The sequence below is a fragment of the Anguilla anguilla genome, chromosome 9 (assembly GCF_013347855.1).
Source record: "Anguilla anguilla isolate fAngAng1 chromosome 9, fAngAng1.pri, whole genome shotgun sequence".
Classification (NCBI taxonomy): Eukaryota; Metazoa; Chordata; class Actinopteri; order Anguilliformes; family Anguillidae; genus Anguilla; species Anguilla anguilla.
The window spans coordinates 5820044-5837789 of record NC_049209.1 but is presented as its reverse complement, the minus strand read 5'-3'; the positions used below and the strand labels follow the sequence as shown (position 1 = coordinate 5837789).

Sequence of the window (17746 nt, the reverse complement as noted above, 5' to 3'; positions counted from 1 at the left end):
TAGTCAGCTTCAGTGAACCAGCATTACTGTATGTCCTTGCATAATCTGGATCACTGGGATGTTGGGGGTTCAGTTTTCTGTGAAATGTTTGTGCCATAGTTCTCCGTTTACCACTTTGTGCTTCCCACTCTGCAGATGGTAATGAAGAATTGCAGTACAGAGATGTCCTATCAGAGGAAAGACAGTGGAAAAGCAGCTACTGTACAATGACTAGCCTGTGTTATGAGGCACTGGAGTGTGGGCTCTGGCATTGTGAATTCCCCTTCTTGGTTGATTGTAGATTTGAGTAAAATACATTACTTGTGAAGGGGCTGCTGAGTGCAAGTTACTCTACCTTACAGAACAATCTAAAAGTCGCAGTGCTGGACTATACTTTATCTGGTTATTTTGGACATGAATGTGAGTGAGCCAGTATGGTTGTATTATGGAAATCATATGCAGAGGCGTCACTAGAGGGGTGCGGGGGGTGTGGACCGCACCGGGTGACACCATTACAGGGGGGTGACACCGAAATGACTGGCAATAATTTTTTTGGTGCAAATGTTTTGTGTGGCAACGAGTTGAAACAGCTCATTTCTGCGATGTAGTTTACTGCCGATTGATTTAATTAGCGGTATTAATGTGACGAGAAGCGATTTGTCGTTTTAATGCATAACGCTATTCCTTGAGCCCACACCCGTCCCTTGTGGAAAAAGTTAATGTCAGCACTTTTTATTTATAATGTAAAGGTGTACAGTTTATTCAATTTTATATCACTGTGTTTATTTTTATTTGCCGACAGTAGGTGTCATAAAAAATTAAGAGTGCTGTTTTCATTTGTTCTAAATAATCTCGCATTACAGGCTACAACACACAGATTTCATTTCAAGCAGTTTAAACAAAGAGCTGGAGAGAGCTGAGCCGGGTATAATTTCACCACTGTCTGCTCTGCTCTTTAAGACCCTAAAGCTTGCTTTCCTTCTCCCAAGCTCTGAATATTTAATGACGCAAAATTACTCACACACTTCAGCTTTAATGAAGGGAAAAAACAGACAATTAAAAAAAGGGGGGGGTTGTTCAGCGGTTTGAGTCCCAGAGGACGTCTAACACAAGAGGGGAGAGTATTTTAATGTGAGCCAATTGTTTGATGACTGAATCCCCTCTCGTCTCTTTTCTCTGTTCACTGCTTTCCCTGCTAGATAAGAGCTCTTAACGCTGTGTTTGCATTCGTGTATTTGTTATTTTAGCGTGATTAAAACAAAGATTATACTGTTTATATAGGGGATGGGCCCAGCATTTTGTTAGTGTTAGACCAAAGATGGGAATTCCCTTTATAATGACACAGAACACTAAATAAGCAAGTACAGTCGCAAATAAGTAACAAGTGCTTTACACCGTAAGATGCTTTGAATCAGCCTCCATTATTCATGGGTATTTGACCCAGCCCATGTGTTAATCTAGTTTGCTTTTGTAGACTGTAAATAATTATTCTGAGTAGCTCTGTTTTAATGTGTTTGTCAGGCATGTGCACAGATAGACCTGAGGTGAGGCTTTTGGCTTAAATCACCTCTTGGAAATGTATTATTATTATTATTATTATTATTATTATTAGTAGTAGTAGTAGTAGTAGTAGTAGTAGTAGTAATAGTAGTGGTATTAGTAGTAGTAGTAGTAGTAGTAGTAGTAGTAGTAGTATTAGCGGTTAAAGCAGCAAAGCTTCTGGAACTCTATTGTTTTTATTCCGTTTGTTATTATTTTATAGTTTTTTTTTTTTTTTTTTTTAAATTCTTCCCTAAAATGGAACAAGCAGTGAAAATCGTAAATTGTACAGCTATGAAACTTGGCAGGTATGTTACTATGCCCCCCACTACTGAGGTTATCACCATGATAACTAATGGCCAAATGGCGTAACACAACCATTTACGTTTTGTCCCATAAGTCTTGAACCATGTGGTCCCCAGGATTCCTTGGCTTATGTTGGACAATATGTATTGACAATCAAGGAAAATTATTGGAAATAGATTGAGACCACTGATCAGTTTAAGGGGAAGTTTTACACCTAGTCAACTTTCACCTCAGTAGCCACCACTGTTTGGTTTGGTCCTACTGTATCACTAATCACCATTTCTCTCATCCTGACACATGCATGGGGTAGAGCATCTTCACCAGTAGCGTGCTCCTCACCACCTTTGAGTATCACAGTTTTTTCTACGAGGTTCATGGTTGCAGTACTGTACTGCACTGTCGTGTGCGAGGAGTCAGTGTGAATGAAATTATATTGTGCACGTGCAGAAGAGCTGGTGTTGCCTGTAAATGCGTGCACCAGGGGAGCACTTTTTCCAGCTTCAATCTCGGCCCCTCCAAAAGTCTGTGCACAGCCCTGGTGTGTGTTTTTTACAGCATATTGACTTTATTTCATGTATTTACATTTCATATATTTCAAGCGAAGTTGAAGTGGCTTTTTATGGTAAGCCAAAAACAGCATGTACTTACTGATAGTAATGTTAAGTCTCAACACATGTTTTGAAGTGAATATTTCTGAATATTCCTGTACATTACAACAATTGTGATTGTTAAATTTTTTTTGTTAATACTGAAAAAATTATGAACGTGGAATTTGCGAGAGATAGTACAGCCAATGTTTCATTTGAAATATGTGTTAAAATGAATCTCTGAATTTTTGCAACTTGCATGTGATAAATATTCTCTCAATAGCTTTATTTCTGCTGTTGAGATCATCTGATTTATCTGTTTTTCTGGAAGCGCATGATCAAAGATGAAAGAAAAAGGCCTAAATGCACTCTCTGCCTGGCAGAAGAAAATGTTTCATGGACAGTCTCTTTCTTTGATCCTAGATGATGGCCACATGGGGGTCTTCAGTATTGTTTGCTTCTCATGTGAAGCATTTCAAAGAGGCACTGTAGCACTGTGCCACTGTCTGGTATCGACAACTACAGATACAGACTACAGATAAAATAAATACAAGGTGTGCTCATTATACTGTTTCAGCTGCCAAATTGCTGCTTTAGCCAATACAGTGGTCTACAGTGTACTCCCCTATTAAGAATCACATTTGTCCACTGTGAATTTTCTCTGAGCAATGGTTGATTTTTTTTTTTTAGATCGTAGCAGCTGGATGTGGATATGGACTGGACTGTCCAAATAGTTTATATAATTATTTACAACAGATTAATTTACAGTTTATTCTGAAAATTGGAATACATGAAGTGGTCAACACAATAAAGCAAAATGCATCTGTGTTGGTGTTCATTTTGATAGTCACCTTTAGACATATTTATTTCATATGCTGTATCTCTTGTCATCAGGACAGGAGGCAAGATGATAAGAATGATATTCATTTTTCAGTGGAACAAGGGTGCAATTTAATCCTCCCACAGTGCAGTCAGACCTGAATTTCCAGTGACTAATTTGAGACAGTATCATGATTTGTTGTGTTTTTAGTCAGAATTTTGCCGTGAATCGGCACAGGTCAGAGTTCTGTATGATTTTGCCATTAATCAGCTTTCAGTGCAAACTGTTTCAATGCAAGCTTGTGAAGTCTGGCACCCTGATATGAGTGCAAAGGAATTTAGGAAGTTCTGGCGCATGAGAGTTAGAACAGGTCTCTGAAGGCACAGGTGTGACCTTTCTCCTTCCAGAAAGTGTCTTCTGGACATTTGGCTTTTACTGTATTAATTTCTCCTGGGATATTTCCATTGGCGTTGTACTGTGATGACTCCTCTTCAACACACTAGTATAATTTTTTTTTGTTGCATTTTCCATAGATATATTACTAGTTACCTCATAGTCATATCACTATTTCTAATTATAACTGTCGTGATACTAGAGGGTAATCATAGCACATACAACATGTACTGAGGCATTCTGCTCACCACACACTCTGCTCCTACCGACTGGCTGATGCTAAGCAGGTGTGGGCTTGCTTAGTACTTGGATGGGAGACCACCAGGGAATACTGAGTTGCTGCTGGAAGTGGTGTTGGTGGGCCAGCAGGGGGCAGTCTTCCCTCTGGTTAAATAAACCCCAATGCCCCAGTGCAGTGACGGGGACACTGTGCTGTAGGAGATACCATCTCTCGGATGAGACATTAAACCGAGGTCCTGACTCACTGTGGTCATTAAAGATCCCATGACACTATTCGCAAAGAGTAGGGGGTTCCCCGGTGTCCTGGCTAAAATCCCAGATCTGGCTCTTGCAAAAACTTGCCACCTAATCATCCCCTGATTTAATTGACTAAAAAATGGTCTCTCCCTCCAGTGGAGCTGCTCAGTGGCCAACAATAGAAGATTGTGGTTGTACTGGGCAGCTCCCAAGTGTGAATGTGTATGAGTATGAAGCAGGGTATTCCTGCAAACGAGCATCTGTCCTCAGTGACCCTACCCTGGGTAAATAAAGGTTAAATAAATAAATAAATACATAAAGGCATTAAAATAGAAACATTTGAACTGTATTTTTCTGGTGCCATGGGTAAACCTTTGTATACAGGTGAGCTAAGTTTTAAGCTAAAAGTTAAAACTATATGCGGCTGCATCTTGAGGTTGAGTTATATTTATGAAGACTCAATGGAGTAGGATTGAATCTGAATGCAAACAGTAAGTGTTTGTTGGGTGAATCACTGAAAAGTAAATAGCTATGTAGCTGGGTTTGTAGCGGCTCCATATGCACATAGAGGGTAACATCACACAGCTTTAACTCGAGAGTGGCAATGGACACTTGACCTGAAGGCCACGTGATTGAAACCAAGATTGAATACTACTGGCAGGTACTTGAGCATAGTACAGTTTTTTCAGTTTGTTTACAAAAAAATCCCATAAAGTAATTGTTATAAGGAGTAAGTAATTTGTAAAACTGAGCCATGAATGTGAAGGCACATGTTTATTCATGGGTAATGGTTACTTTGTAAGTTACTGTCTGTTGAAAGTAAAACTAATGACTATTCATACAGAACGCACCAGAGGCGGGAAGATAAGGCCGTTATTCTCTGGCAAGGGTGGGGGGGGGGGGGGGGCAATCATTGCAGTGCAAACATGAAGACATCAGTGGTTTAATGGCTTGAATCTAACGCAGGCCAATTAAGAGACGCACAGCGCACCAGGGCGGGCATCCATTCATTTAGGGGGAAATTGAGGTTGAAATTAGCCAATATTCAGCCGCGTGGGCTGAGCCCAAAGACTACGTCAGCCCTGTCGCAGCCCTGGGGGGGGGGCGCAGTGTGGACCGAAGCTTTCTGTTCTTCCACGCCCTGCGCTGACCAGAAACACTGTATTTGCACAGAGCTCCGAAGGGGATTGCAGCCACGCAGAAAATTATTCCTGGTCGTGTAGTGCCGGGGGGGGGGGGGGGTGGGGGCAGGCAGGTTGGGGAGGGGAGGGGGGGTGTGTTAGGTGGCTGGGGGGGATATAAAGAGAGAGAGATGGAAAAGATAGAGAGACAGGGAGAGAGGGGAGAGACAGAAAAAAAGGAGTAAGAAAGAAAGAGGCTTGAGATTGCTTTTTAAATTAATTTCCACCCCGCCCCCTTTCTCGTACTCCATGTGTGAATTTTTCCCTCCCTGTGTTATGTGAAATGGCGGGAGAAGCGTTCGCGCGTTTGGAGTCTCCCACTCCCAGGCGTGACGTCACAGGACAACAACCCAGCACAGCTGATAGCTGAGCCGCACCACCGCCGGTGTGCTGCACCGTCTGCTCCAGACTATAGATCACAGCCCTGTCAAATTAGCGCGCCTGCGCCGGGCGTTCCAGAGAGAGAGGGGGATACTCTCTAATGTCGTCACTGCGGCGGCGGCTGCTGGAGCAATCGACGCACCATTACTTGTAATATTTCCATTATGGGGGGTGGGGGTGGGGGTGGGGGTGGAGGGAGGGGGGAGGGGAGGGAGGGAGGGGGGGGGGATAAATGGGACATGGCTATGTTTAGACAGAAAATATGACATATCAGATGATTGATCACATGCTAGGGCTGGCCTCTAACCGTTGTTTTGCTTTTCTTTGCCGGTTAGCAGCGTGTATGGCTCCATGTCTTCTGAGTGATTAGGTAGAACAGCCTGCCTGTCTGGCTGGCCTAAAATTCCATCACCTGTGCTTTGTCTGCCTGGAGTGCTTTACATCAGCTTTACCCTTTTCTGGAAGCAAATATAGCCCCTACTTCTAACCCCTAGTTCCACAGAGGTGAGGTTTAGTATTCCCTTGGGTTTTAGACTTAGTACATTTTGTGAAACCCAGAATAAGAATGGGGCTTGTGCCCTTCATGTGTAAGGATTTAAATGTTGCAATCAGCTCATTTTCAGACTGAAGACAGATTATTTCAAGTTGTCTGAAGTGCTTTTGGTACAAGATCATCGCAAGTGTAACGTATTTCTGCATCACAAATTTACAGACAATTTATAGAGAAATGAGCATGAAGCAATGTATGCTTGCAGTAGTTGTATGGTTTCATTTATGGTGACCTTTTACAAAAACAAATGGGAATATTTGGAGTTACTTACATTGTTTTATTTAACCTGAGAGTCTAAATGTGCTTTGTCACTGCTAATGTGCACTAGGAGAACATTTCCTGTCAAAGATTTATTGAATTTTATGTTCAGGGCTTGGAAGGGTATGAGGTTGAATACACTTATACATTACTACTAATAGAGGACTTTGAGGGGCTTGGATATATTTGATATTCATGAGGTTCTCAGTTTATTTCACATTCTATATACAGCATGTGCCATTCAACAAATAAGTTGTTGTAATTAAGCAGAGCAACAATTATGTCCGGAACAAAAAAAAATGAAAACATGCATTAAAGCCCCTCCTGTATCTTTACCCTGTTACCGACTTGACTTTGCTAGCGCAGCAAACAGCTCTGCTCAGAGTAGCGTTGTCTGCTTCTCTGCATGACCTTTGTTTAATGTCACACGTGTCACTTGCTTTTATGTCACCCCGAAACAACATGACACGACAGGAATATTTAGCCAATTTTTTTTTATCATCTCTCCCTCCACTGAAAATAGGAAGCATCATCAAAGATATTTTTGGCAGGCCTGGAACATTAATTATCGTTATCAGTGCACTTGACGGCAGAGGGGAGGTCAGCTGAAATGATGGGGTAGTGGGTGGGGGTTTTAGTGGGGGTGTTGGAGAGGCAGTTCCCTTGGGGGCAGCAGAGAGTAGGGCAATAGGGAATGAGGACAGCGCCGTCACACCGCATCACCTCATTCGCCGAGGTTCGGGAGGAATGAACACTCTTCCCAAAGCACATTTTTTTGGTTCTGTGGTTTGTCTGTGCTTCTACGCGTGGGATAGCATAGCATGGGGGTTATGGTACAGGGGGATTTCATTGTTAAACTTATACAAGAATATAAACTTAAAATAAATGTGTCTTTACTATTTCAAGAATTTTGAGATCAGTGAATTTAAAAAAAAATGGGTGCTATGTCTGTGTCAAGCAGAGTGGAGTGTCTCATCCTTTTTCCAGTTAATTGAATGCAAATAATCAGGCTTTTAAATTCAAGATCCGCATAAAGATGGTTCTACTGCAAGCAGAAGACACAGCTCCACCTATTATGAACACAGAGCGGGAGAGCACAGAGGAATTGAAAAGGGGTCCAGAATAGGGTCAGGCATTTGGCCCACATCAATCAGACAGAAAACAAAGCCACAGATATGACAAGAGCCCAGGTTTGCGTGACAGGGGAGGGACGGAGGGTGGGAACGTGGCAGGTGCAGGTAGAGCCTTAACGAGGTTCAGAAAAGCCGAGCCATGTGTTTCATTTGATAACAAATGCTTTTTTTTTTCTTTCTTTCTTTGCCCATCACAATAACTGGCCACAGGGCACATAACTATAGCAGTGCAGTGACTCTGTACGGCTTGGTGTCTGTTAGGTATAGTCTTAGTAATATTCAGTTTTTACTGTCAAGTTACACAGGCTGTGTTCCTGGAGAGCTTTAAAGTTGTTTCATTTTTCATTGTATAAATACAGACACAGTGATGTAGCAGAATATTAGATTATGGTAATTTAAATATATTGTAGATTTCTTTTAATTAGGGAAAGGAAACAAATGTGGTGGTCCTCTAATCTGATGCTAAACTATCTCAGATTTTCAGATGATATGACCCTTTGTCACTACCAGTTTGTGTACATCTAAAATTGGGAAATATGTCTTTAAATTTGACAAATATTGCATCTGTGCTCATGTACACAATATGTTATTTAAATCAACACATAACAAAATTAATGAGTGTGATGCTTATAAAAGAGAAAGCCATTTCATATGCATGACATTATCACGACCATGGTCATTTTATCACGTTCATCACAAGTACATACTCCGTGTCTCCATTATTTTGTCCCAAAAGTCATAATTTATGAAAAAAAGATCATTATCAGTTCTGTATTTCTGTGTTATGGGCCACACGCAGAGAAAAGTGTTGGCTCATTTAACGGTTGTATAAATGTTTTTTTTTTTATACAACATATGACAGCATTTAACTGGAGTGTTGGAGAGATCACTGGATTAAGGTCTGTTACTGAAAAAGCACTGAGAACAGAGCAATACAATAACAATAAGATGGCTGTGGGGTCTGGGCAGACTGGCCAGATTTGCTTTGTGCGGTGTGACCCTGGGTTACACTGGAGCTACTTCAGTCAATTGGTTGGTATAAGAAAATAAAGAAAGGAGGTTGCCAATATGTTCCTGAGGAAATGTTGCTGATTAACTGATAATGAAATCAATGCTAACTGTGTGATTGATGTTACAATGTCACTGGAGACCTCCGACTTAATTAAAATCCAGCCAAGAACGCATTTAAACCAAGCCGTGAGATCTCACGAAGGGATACCAAATCTCCGTGAAATGACTGGCAGGTTCAGAATGCCGTGAAACAGTGAGAATTCTGCATGAGAAAAGGAATCACTTATAAGCACCACCGATTGGTCAGCTCTGACAGAACATGTGACTGCGGGTAATTTGATTATATTGCTCTGATTGCACCACCCAGTGTCAGAGCTGCAGAAGTTCAGTCTGTTGTGCTTGGGTGGTATTTAGTGAAGGACAAAATTACAGTGGTGGGGAGATGCTTAAAGAAATGAACTGAATATTGTGAGCACCGTATGATAGGGTCAGCTTTCAGCACATGGACAAACATTAAGTGCAGAGCATGAGATGCTTTCAACTCATGCATGCGTTGTACTTATGTGTGCGTTGTAGACATTTTATTTCTTGTTATAAAAATATAGTATGCATAAAGTAACTTCTTGGACTCAACTTGGTAGATTTAATGATATTTGTTGATACTATGTGTTTTCATATGCACATATAAAAGGGGTATGTAGAGAAATCTGTAAGATAAATACTGAATTTGTCTATGTTGCTGATATTGTAATTACCTTTGGGAAGGGAAGTTTTTTTAATCCATTCCTGCCTAAACAGACTAAATATGACTATCTGCAGTTAGTGAGTATGTGTGAATGTGTGTTTGTGTGTGCTGGGTCTGTGAGGTGGTATGGTAGCAGGGCAAGAATCAGCGTTGCCCTGACAACAACAGCAGCTGTCAACACCTTTCTCTCTAATAGTGACAAATGGTACTTATTACATCAGTGCTAATTTCAACCAGTCTCCTTCAGATGAAGATACTTAGCCCACACTGATCAAATTGCATCCTAGTAATTACTGACAGCAGTCCCTATTAAAAGACAGTGCCTCTGTTTCAGTGCTGTACATCATAACCTGGTCCATCAGTCACATGTTTTTTACCTTTACATTTTTTGTAATAAGACCTTTTCCGTGCCATGGTAAGCAGCGTGGGTATAAGTCTCACCTCCCACGGGCTTGTAAAATGCACAGCACTTCTTGTCATGTAAACAGGAAATCATGTCTTCATCAGCAGTTGAGCAATGTGCACGTTCGCCTCTATCCAGAAAGAATGTTTTGCTCAGCTTGTCCCTGAGAAGAAAATTGTAGCCTGTCAAATGTTGTACAGTGAAGCTGAACTGGCTGCAATAGATTTGGATGTGATAAACTGTGCCCACCACAATGTATTGTTTATATGGGGGTAGTCTATAACACATAACTCTTGAAGAGGGAGAAGTTAATTTACTCATTCTTCCATAACTTGTTTTTCACAAAGAAATGTCTATATCACTGCATGCAATTATAATGTGTGGGCACATTGGAGTATGGATTCAGATGGCAGGTATGCCATCTACCAAGTTATAGCTTGACGCGGCTGGCATGCCCCATACCAATACAGCATCGAGAGTGTGGCACTTTTTAGGGTTTCCTACAGAAATAACCACAATGACCACAGACTCTCAACCCTTAAGAACATTAACTTCCATACCTTCTGACTTCATGTAAACACACAGAATTCAGATACAACTTCGCACAATAAAGCCCCAAACTCATCATCACAAATGCTCCAGTTTCACAATCAATGATTCTCCCCATTAGACATTTACAGTTGAGGCCAAAGGTTTACATACACCTAGGCTAAAGATATTAAAACTCAGTTTTTCTCAACTTTGCACATTTCATATTACCATACATTTCTTTTTTTTCAAGTCAATTAGGGCATCTACTTTGTTCACATCAGAGGTCATTTTAAAACAATCGATTTGAGACACATTTATTTCAGCTTTAATTCACTATATCAGAATTTCCAGTGGGTCAAAAGTTTACATACACCAAGTTGACTATCTCTTTAAACAGTCTGGAATATTCCAGAAATTGATGTAATGGCTTTTTTAGAAGCTTCTGGTCGGCCAATTGTTATAATTAGGAGTTGATTGGGAGTTAATTGGCACGTGTGGCTGTATTTAAGGGGCTACCTTTAGACCCACTGCCTTTTTGCCCTTGATATCATTGGACAATCCAAGCAACTCAGCCAAGAAAAAAATTTTTGGACCTCCACAAGTCCGGTTCCTCCTTAGGAGAAATTTCCAAACAACTGAAGAAACCACGAGCATCTGTACAAACAATTGTACGCATATATAAACATCTTGGGACCACACAGACACTGCATCATTCAGGAAGGAGGCACAAATTAACTCTCAGGGCTGAACGAACTTTAGTCCGAAAGGTTCAACTGAACCCCAAGACAACAACAAAGGAACTGGTGAAGGAGTTGAAGGCATCAGGTACCGAAGTATCTACATCCACCATTAAGAGAATCCTACATCGCCACAGCCTGAAAGGGTATTAATTAGATACAGCATGCATGCTATCAAGCTAACGTTACGTTGTCATGAAACATTTTATGCAGCCTATTTGTTGGAATCATATTTGGCATCACATTTATGCCATTTTATTTTAAATATCAATTAAAATATAGAATGTATCAAACATTTTAAATAATCTTTTAAGTACAATAAATCAGTTATCCTACTATACATTGAATCTGGGCATAGATATACTGTGTACCTGCATCTGAATGTTTGTTTACTGTCACTGCACCTTGTGTTGTAAGTTGTGAGATACCCAGTCATGTATAAATATGTGGTAGAAATTTGTGATTCAGGGCTATTATAGTACCCTTTTCTTCTCTGTTTGTGTCTCTTCCTGTTGAGAGAGAGGCTATGGTGGGTGGAGGTATCACGGTATTCAAGGGGGCTGCAGTGATGTGTTTAACAGGGTTCAGTGAAATGTTTTTGATAATTATGTAGCCTCACCATGATTTGAATTAGCATGTGAAAGTTGTATTTTACATTCAACACTTTTTTTTGTATGCTAATTTGTAAGTCATTTAAAATGACAGGCGCTAACGGTGTCCCACAGGGTATTTTTATGTCTCCATCAGTGAATAAAAAGCTGCCACATCCTAGTTTAACTTTGCTTTTGACGTAAGGGGCCATCTAGTCAGGGAAGGCCTGCCAAGCATTGGCTATTTGCAAGCCCTAAAAAGTTATGCTTAATTTGAGCTACTGTATACAGACTGGCATGCACCAGAGAATCCTCTAAGCATATAATAATTTGGAGACGGTTTTACAGATACTCCTGTACCACAGTAATGTGGTAACTTCATAGTTACAAAGTCTCAAGATCAGCTACAGTACTGTGTATGGCAACTATGGTAATTCCTCATTTTAATATAATGCTCTTATTGTTTATAAAAGGAGTACTTGAGGTACATATTCACAGAATACTACAAACTGCAATGCATTCTTATTTACGTTGTATGTCAACCTGTTATCCAAAATCTCTCTTTGCAATGAAGCAACATGAATTTATGTGGATGCAGAATGCGAACCGCAGAAGAACCTTCATTATGTATCACTATAAAAACATTGGTTATTAGACAAAACATTCTTCTTGTGTAGAGGTATTATTAATATTTCAGCTCTCTTTTTGTAGACATTTGTAAAAATCGACCTGAAATATGTCAATTCATTTTTTTTTTCTACAGTACTGCAATCATAGTAAAAATGCAAGCATCATTGAAAAAAACTAAATCATTTCCTTGGATTTCTTCCTCCAAGTGTACTGCAGATCATAAAAATTATTTACCCCAATACCCTCTTCTATTAAATAGAAGTGAACTAAGGATGCATATGCATTCCGTGTATCTGTATCTGTGAAGGGTCAGTGCTAACCTCTACAGCAAACAGTGTCAGGAAATTGTTGGTGCCAGAAAGGAAATGGTCTGTTGGATTGAGAAATCCGTGCAGTGAGAGTCAGGTAGACATTTGAACTCTGCCCATTCCCAGAGCCTGTGTGATGTTGGGCAATGGCGAAGGCAGATGGGGGAGGGGGTGTCGAAGCTCCACCCCACTCATTCTCTCTCCTACACCCAGTGCAGTCATACATTATTGAAGCCCTTCTGTGCATACCTGTCAGTTTGCATAGATGAGCTGTCAGGCACGGGACCGGTGTACTGGAGCGCACTGGATCGTTACTATTGACCCTGCTTCACTGGCTATAGCACACACATGCAAACACACACACACATATGCATACATCACTCACATTCATACATACGTCACACACATACATGCATACACACACAGGTGGGTGAGAAATTAAAGGAAAAACCTACATGAAGTGTCTTAGTGAGGTGCCAGAACAGCTTCAATGTGCCTTGCCACAAATTCTACAAGTTTCTGGAACTCTGGAGGAATGGAACCATTCTTCAGAAAGACATTCCCTCATTTGGTGTTTTGATGATCGTGGTTGAGAGTGCTGTCTTACATGTCGGTCCAAAATCTCCCAGAGGTGTTCAATTTGGTTGACATTACATTACATTACATTTATTGGGCAGACGCTTCTATCCAAAGTGATGTAAAATAAGTGCATGCCAAAGGTCATTGGAACAACTAAAATCTAATCTTCTCTTTCTTCAAACAATATTTGTGCTGAGAGGACTCAGTACCCCTAAACAATTCCATAAAATATAGCCAGGTTAATGTTGTCCCTTATTTATGTTATTGTGGTTGATACACTGTAAAATGTCCAGTGTTAATTCAGCTCTCACAGATGGGAAGCAAATGTTATCTGTGAGGGTTGAATTAATACAGCTAGTCTTGAATTAACACTGGACATTTTACTGTGTACTGTTCAACAGAATATGAATGCGAAAGCATTGCAGTTGTCCTGTTTTTAAATCATTTAATTTTAAATTTTTGTATTTTAGCTTTTGCCTAGTTCATGTATGATCTGGCTTCTCTCTTAATTAGCGGATTGCTGTTTTTGTGCTTTTTGTGTGTGTCCAGGTTGACACGCAATGATCCATGCACACACACACACACACGGAATTGACGGGTATATGTTCAAAAGAACAGCTGTCTGACACAGTAGCCGCACTGCAGCGTGCTGCACCTTGACAATGACTGCAGTTGGATTGAGGGGGTGTGCACGGGGGGTGGTGGGGCTGGGGGGAGGGGGGTGGGGGGTGGGGGGGGTGCAGATTCCTCTTAGACATGGAAACAAAATGCCGGCACCATTTGGCTCCATTCTCTGACAACGATCGTGCTCTAGGAAAAAAAAAAAGGTTGCCCAGTGCATTGTGGGAAACTCATTCGGGGTCAGAGAAACCGAATGTGAAGTTAGTGCCGGCTGCATTATTCATGAGGTGGAGAGACAGAGGAGAGGAAGATGGAGAGGAGGAAAAGGGGCAGAAGGAGAAGGAGGAGGATAGGAGGTAGCAGGCAAAATCAACAGCAGGTAGGGGAAAGCTGAGCTGACTGGGCCCTGCCTTTTCACCACAAGAATATGTCTGATGTCAAATGAGCCAGACAATGGGTCCTTCGGCTTTCATTGGATTTTTTTTTTTCCTTTTCAAGTGACAGAGAATCAGAATTCTACTCCCACAAATACAGCAGTTTTCGATTTTGTTTTTGCTTGTGTTGTTTTATTTATTTTTTGTCATATTTTAGAATGTATGGTTGTCTTTGTTTAATACAGGGCACATTTTTATTTTTCTGCATCTTAGTGTTTCCCCTTTTTATTGTTCTTAGATCCACTTAATAAATGTGTACAGCATAAGAACCAAAGGCTATTTAGCTCCAAGTATTAATTTATTTTTATTTGACAGAATGTACATCCTCCTGCTTATTTGTATATATAGGCACATGTGGCAGTTACATGTGTAGCATCTAATTATTGACGTTGTTAAATTTGTGAAAATTGCCATTAGCCCCTCTAACCTTTATTAAACGATGTGTCATGAAGGACATATGTGTTGTACAAGCAGTACAATCCTCTGCCATTTTTTTACTCGAGGACAAAGGGGAGGCTTTCTTTATTTGAAAGACATGCTAGCTGTATGCACCGCTGCAGAGACTAAATGATTGACACTTTTATTCATGCTATTTTATTTTATACTGTATTTTCCCCAATAATTTTCAAAGTACACATTATAGCATATGCATGCGATTACTTAATTAAAGGTGGTAATAATTTTAACTGTACTGTTTGACATATTTTAGCCTGTTCTCCATATATTATGTATTTTATGTTTTACCAATATATTTAAATAGACTGAAAAGACTGGTTGAAAACATTGTTTAAGGCATTATATAATGGCATAATAGAAGGCAATTTGTACAGTTACAGATATGACTACCAAGATGTAAGTGTATTCTGAAGTATTATTCATGAAGATTTAATTGATTAGAACCTGTTCAGACTCATGTTTCCTCATAATATTGTGCTGAGAAACAGTAGTCAGGTGGGTGCATTACAATTGTGTACAATAAGGTGCATACAAAAAAAGTGTTTGTCATGGTCACTATTTTATAATATATTCCTTAACTGCGGTAATTACTATTTGGAAAATACCATGGCAGTATTATATGTAGTATAATAAATATGCTATAAATTGTCACTGGTAGTCCATGTCATTACAGATAATGTCTAACGGAAAATAAAGATTTAAAGAGAAAGATTATTTGTTCAGCACATCGTCAAAAACCCGCCCCTTACTGTATTTAGCATGCTAAGTATGAGAATCGGGAGAAATTTGATTTGGCCTTGGTGAAGTGACAGTGATTAAATTAAGTGCGCCTCCAGACCGGTGAGTTCCTGGAGACCGCCGGGCCAATAAAGCACGTCGGTCGCTCCCCGAACCGGCACGTTTTTAAATGCTTTGGAAGTGCACGCGCGCTCTGCCTCGCCTTTGTCATGGATGACGAGCTGTCTGTTTTAATGAAAGCGCTGCTCATTCACGAGCCCAACGGAACAAATAAGCGCCTTGAAAATCTCCAACTTTAGACGCGTAGCAGGGTGCCAGCCAGTCACGGTCGAGGCTGGGAGAATACAAAAAGCAGAGAACTGAAGGGAGAAAAACAACCGTGATTGTGAACGAGTGAGTGTGCAAGTAAAAAAAAAAAAAAAAAAAAAAAGATAGAGAGGGCACATTGTCCCTGCTTTTAATTTCTGCTTTCTGTATCTCCTGAATTGTGCGTTTTCATTTAAGGTTTTTTTTCTTTTCTTTTGAATCAAAGTTCACCTCCAGCTACACACATCACATGACATCATGACATGACAATAGCCTGACGTTGAAGACATTAGGTTATTAGCCAATAGATGCTGGTAGGATATAATAAAATGTATGTGTGCTTCCTCACTACTGTTCTTCAGAAAAGCTAGTTCAGCTTTGTGGACATATGTAGCTGAAAGAATAGTTTAAAGGGAATATGTAAAAGATAGGTGACCCTGTATAAATCTAAAATTAAATGGTTACTGTGCGAATTAAGAACACTGAGCTTTTCATACTGGATTAATTTTTCATATTCCTTTATTCATGTGCTGTATTACTGCTTTAGTGCTTTTCTGTACAACATAGGGTAAATAAGAAATAAGAGACAGCGCAAAAGAAATGAATATCATTAAATCACAAAAATAATGTATAATGTGTGAACGGTGACAGAAATACAGCCTCTGCTGTATTACTGCTTTAGTGCTTTTCTGTACAACAAAGGGTAAATAAGATATAAGAGACAGCGCAAAAGAAATGAATATCATTAAATCACAAAAATAATGTATAATGTGTGAACGATAACACAAATACAGCCTCTGAAATTAAACGTGTGCAATTTGTACCTCTCAACAGATCGTAAAAAGAAGTGGTTCTTTCAAAGTCAAGTGGATGTTGAATTTTTCATGGCTGTGTCTGATGACTAGGGATTGTATAGCTCATTTCACCAACCTTTATACGAACAAACAAGCTCTCTCTCTCTGTCTCTCTCTGTCTCTCACACACACACACGCGCACGCAGGCACACACAAATGCACGCAGTACAAAATCCTCTCCCTTCCTCTCTGCTGCTGGCTGCCTGTCATACACAACTGCATTTAGACCACAAGCTGAAAACCCCTGCAGGATATCAAATCCATGGTCTCTCATTTCTAACTAGGTCAGTGCTTACAATAGCTACACACTTGTCTCCTTGCCTCCATCTTTCTACCTTGCTTTTTCTCTGCTTATTCTACTCAACATATTGTTTGTCAAAAGCTGATCAGTTAGTTTACATGTAAATATTATTGGCATCCATATTTGAAGAATAGATTGTTTTACTTTCCCTGTGTATATTCGGGCAGTACGGCAATACATTTATTTCAATGTACTATATTTATGCAATGGGTATGTGTCGACAACACATTTGTTTATATATCTTGCAAGGTCTCCGTCAGAGATGAAAAATGCTCATTTTGTGTGGATTTTTTTTATTGATCAAAAAATAAGATTTTTTTTTTTTTACATGTGCTTGCATGAATACACAGAGAAATAACCTGCAATGCAAAATCGATTTTAAAAGGTTCAATTATTGACAAGTAAGGGGAAGAAGCTACAGGGAAAAAAATGTAGGAACAGGTCTGAGCATCTGAAGCATTCAGTGGTTTTCTTGAAGAACAAAAAAAAAAAAGAAAAGTGACAGGATAAAGAAGGATGAGATGGTCTTTATTTAAAAAGCAAACAATTTGTCTCCAGAGCCCATAGCTGAATATACATGCTCCCAGCCACAACCTTAATTCAGTCTAACTGCAATGCAGTTTTTTTTTTGTCAGTTTGTGAACATTTTCCCTTTATTAACACTTTGGATGGCAGTGTGAATAAAAAAGACTATAGACAATAGCCAAGGCTACTGCAACAACAGCAAAGCCACACTTGTTTTAATGTGCTGCTAAAAAATGAAGGCGAAATAAAGCTCCAGTCAAATAGAACTGAAGCGTAAGATGTCCGCCGTTGCAGTCATTACGGCTTCTAAGATGTGGTTTCGAGCGCATGCGATGGCTACCGTGCTGTGTGTTATTATGTACTGTACGAAGGC

At 40.0% G+C, this 17746-nt stretch overlaps 1 protein-coding gene across 6 annotated transcripts in view; it reads left to right on the top strand.

Moving 5' to 3' along the window:
• LOC118236452 (Down syndrome cell adhesion molecule homolog) overlaps positions 1-17746 on the top strand; it is a 103878-nt gene that overhangs the window by 44281 nt on the left and 41851 nt on the right. Inside the window, exon 1 of one of the 6 annotated variants that reach the window (XM_035434853.1) lies at positions 13970-14138. The exons of 4 other annotated variants lie outside the window; for them this stretch is intronic. The gene's annotated coding sequence lies outside the window, so the exon portion shown is untranslated. Of the gene's footprint in view, positions 1-13969; positions 14139-16806; positions 16832-17746 lie in introns of those variants that run through there. One more of the 6 variants, XM_035434854.1, reaches the window with a different exon arrangement.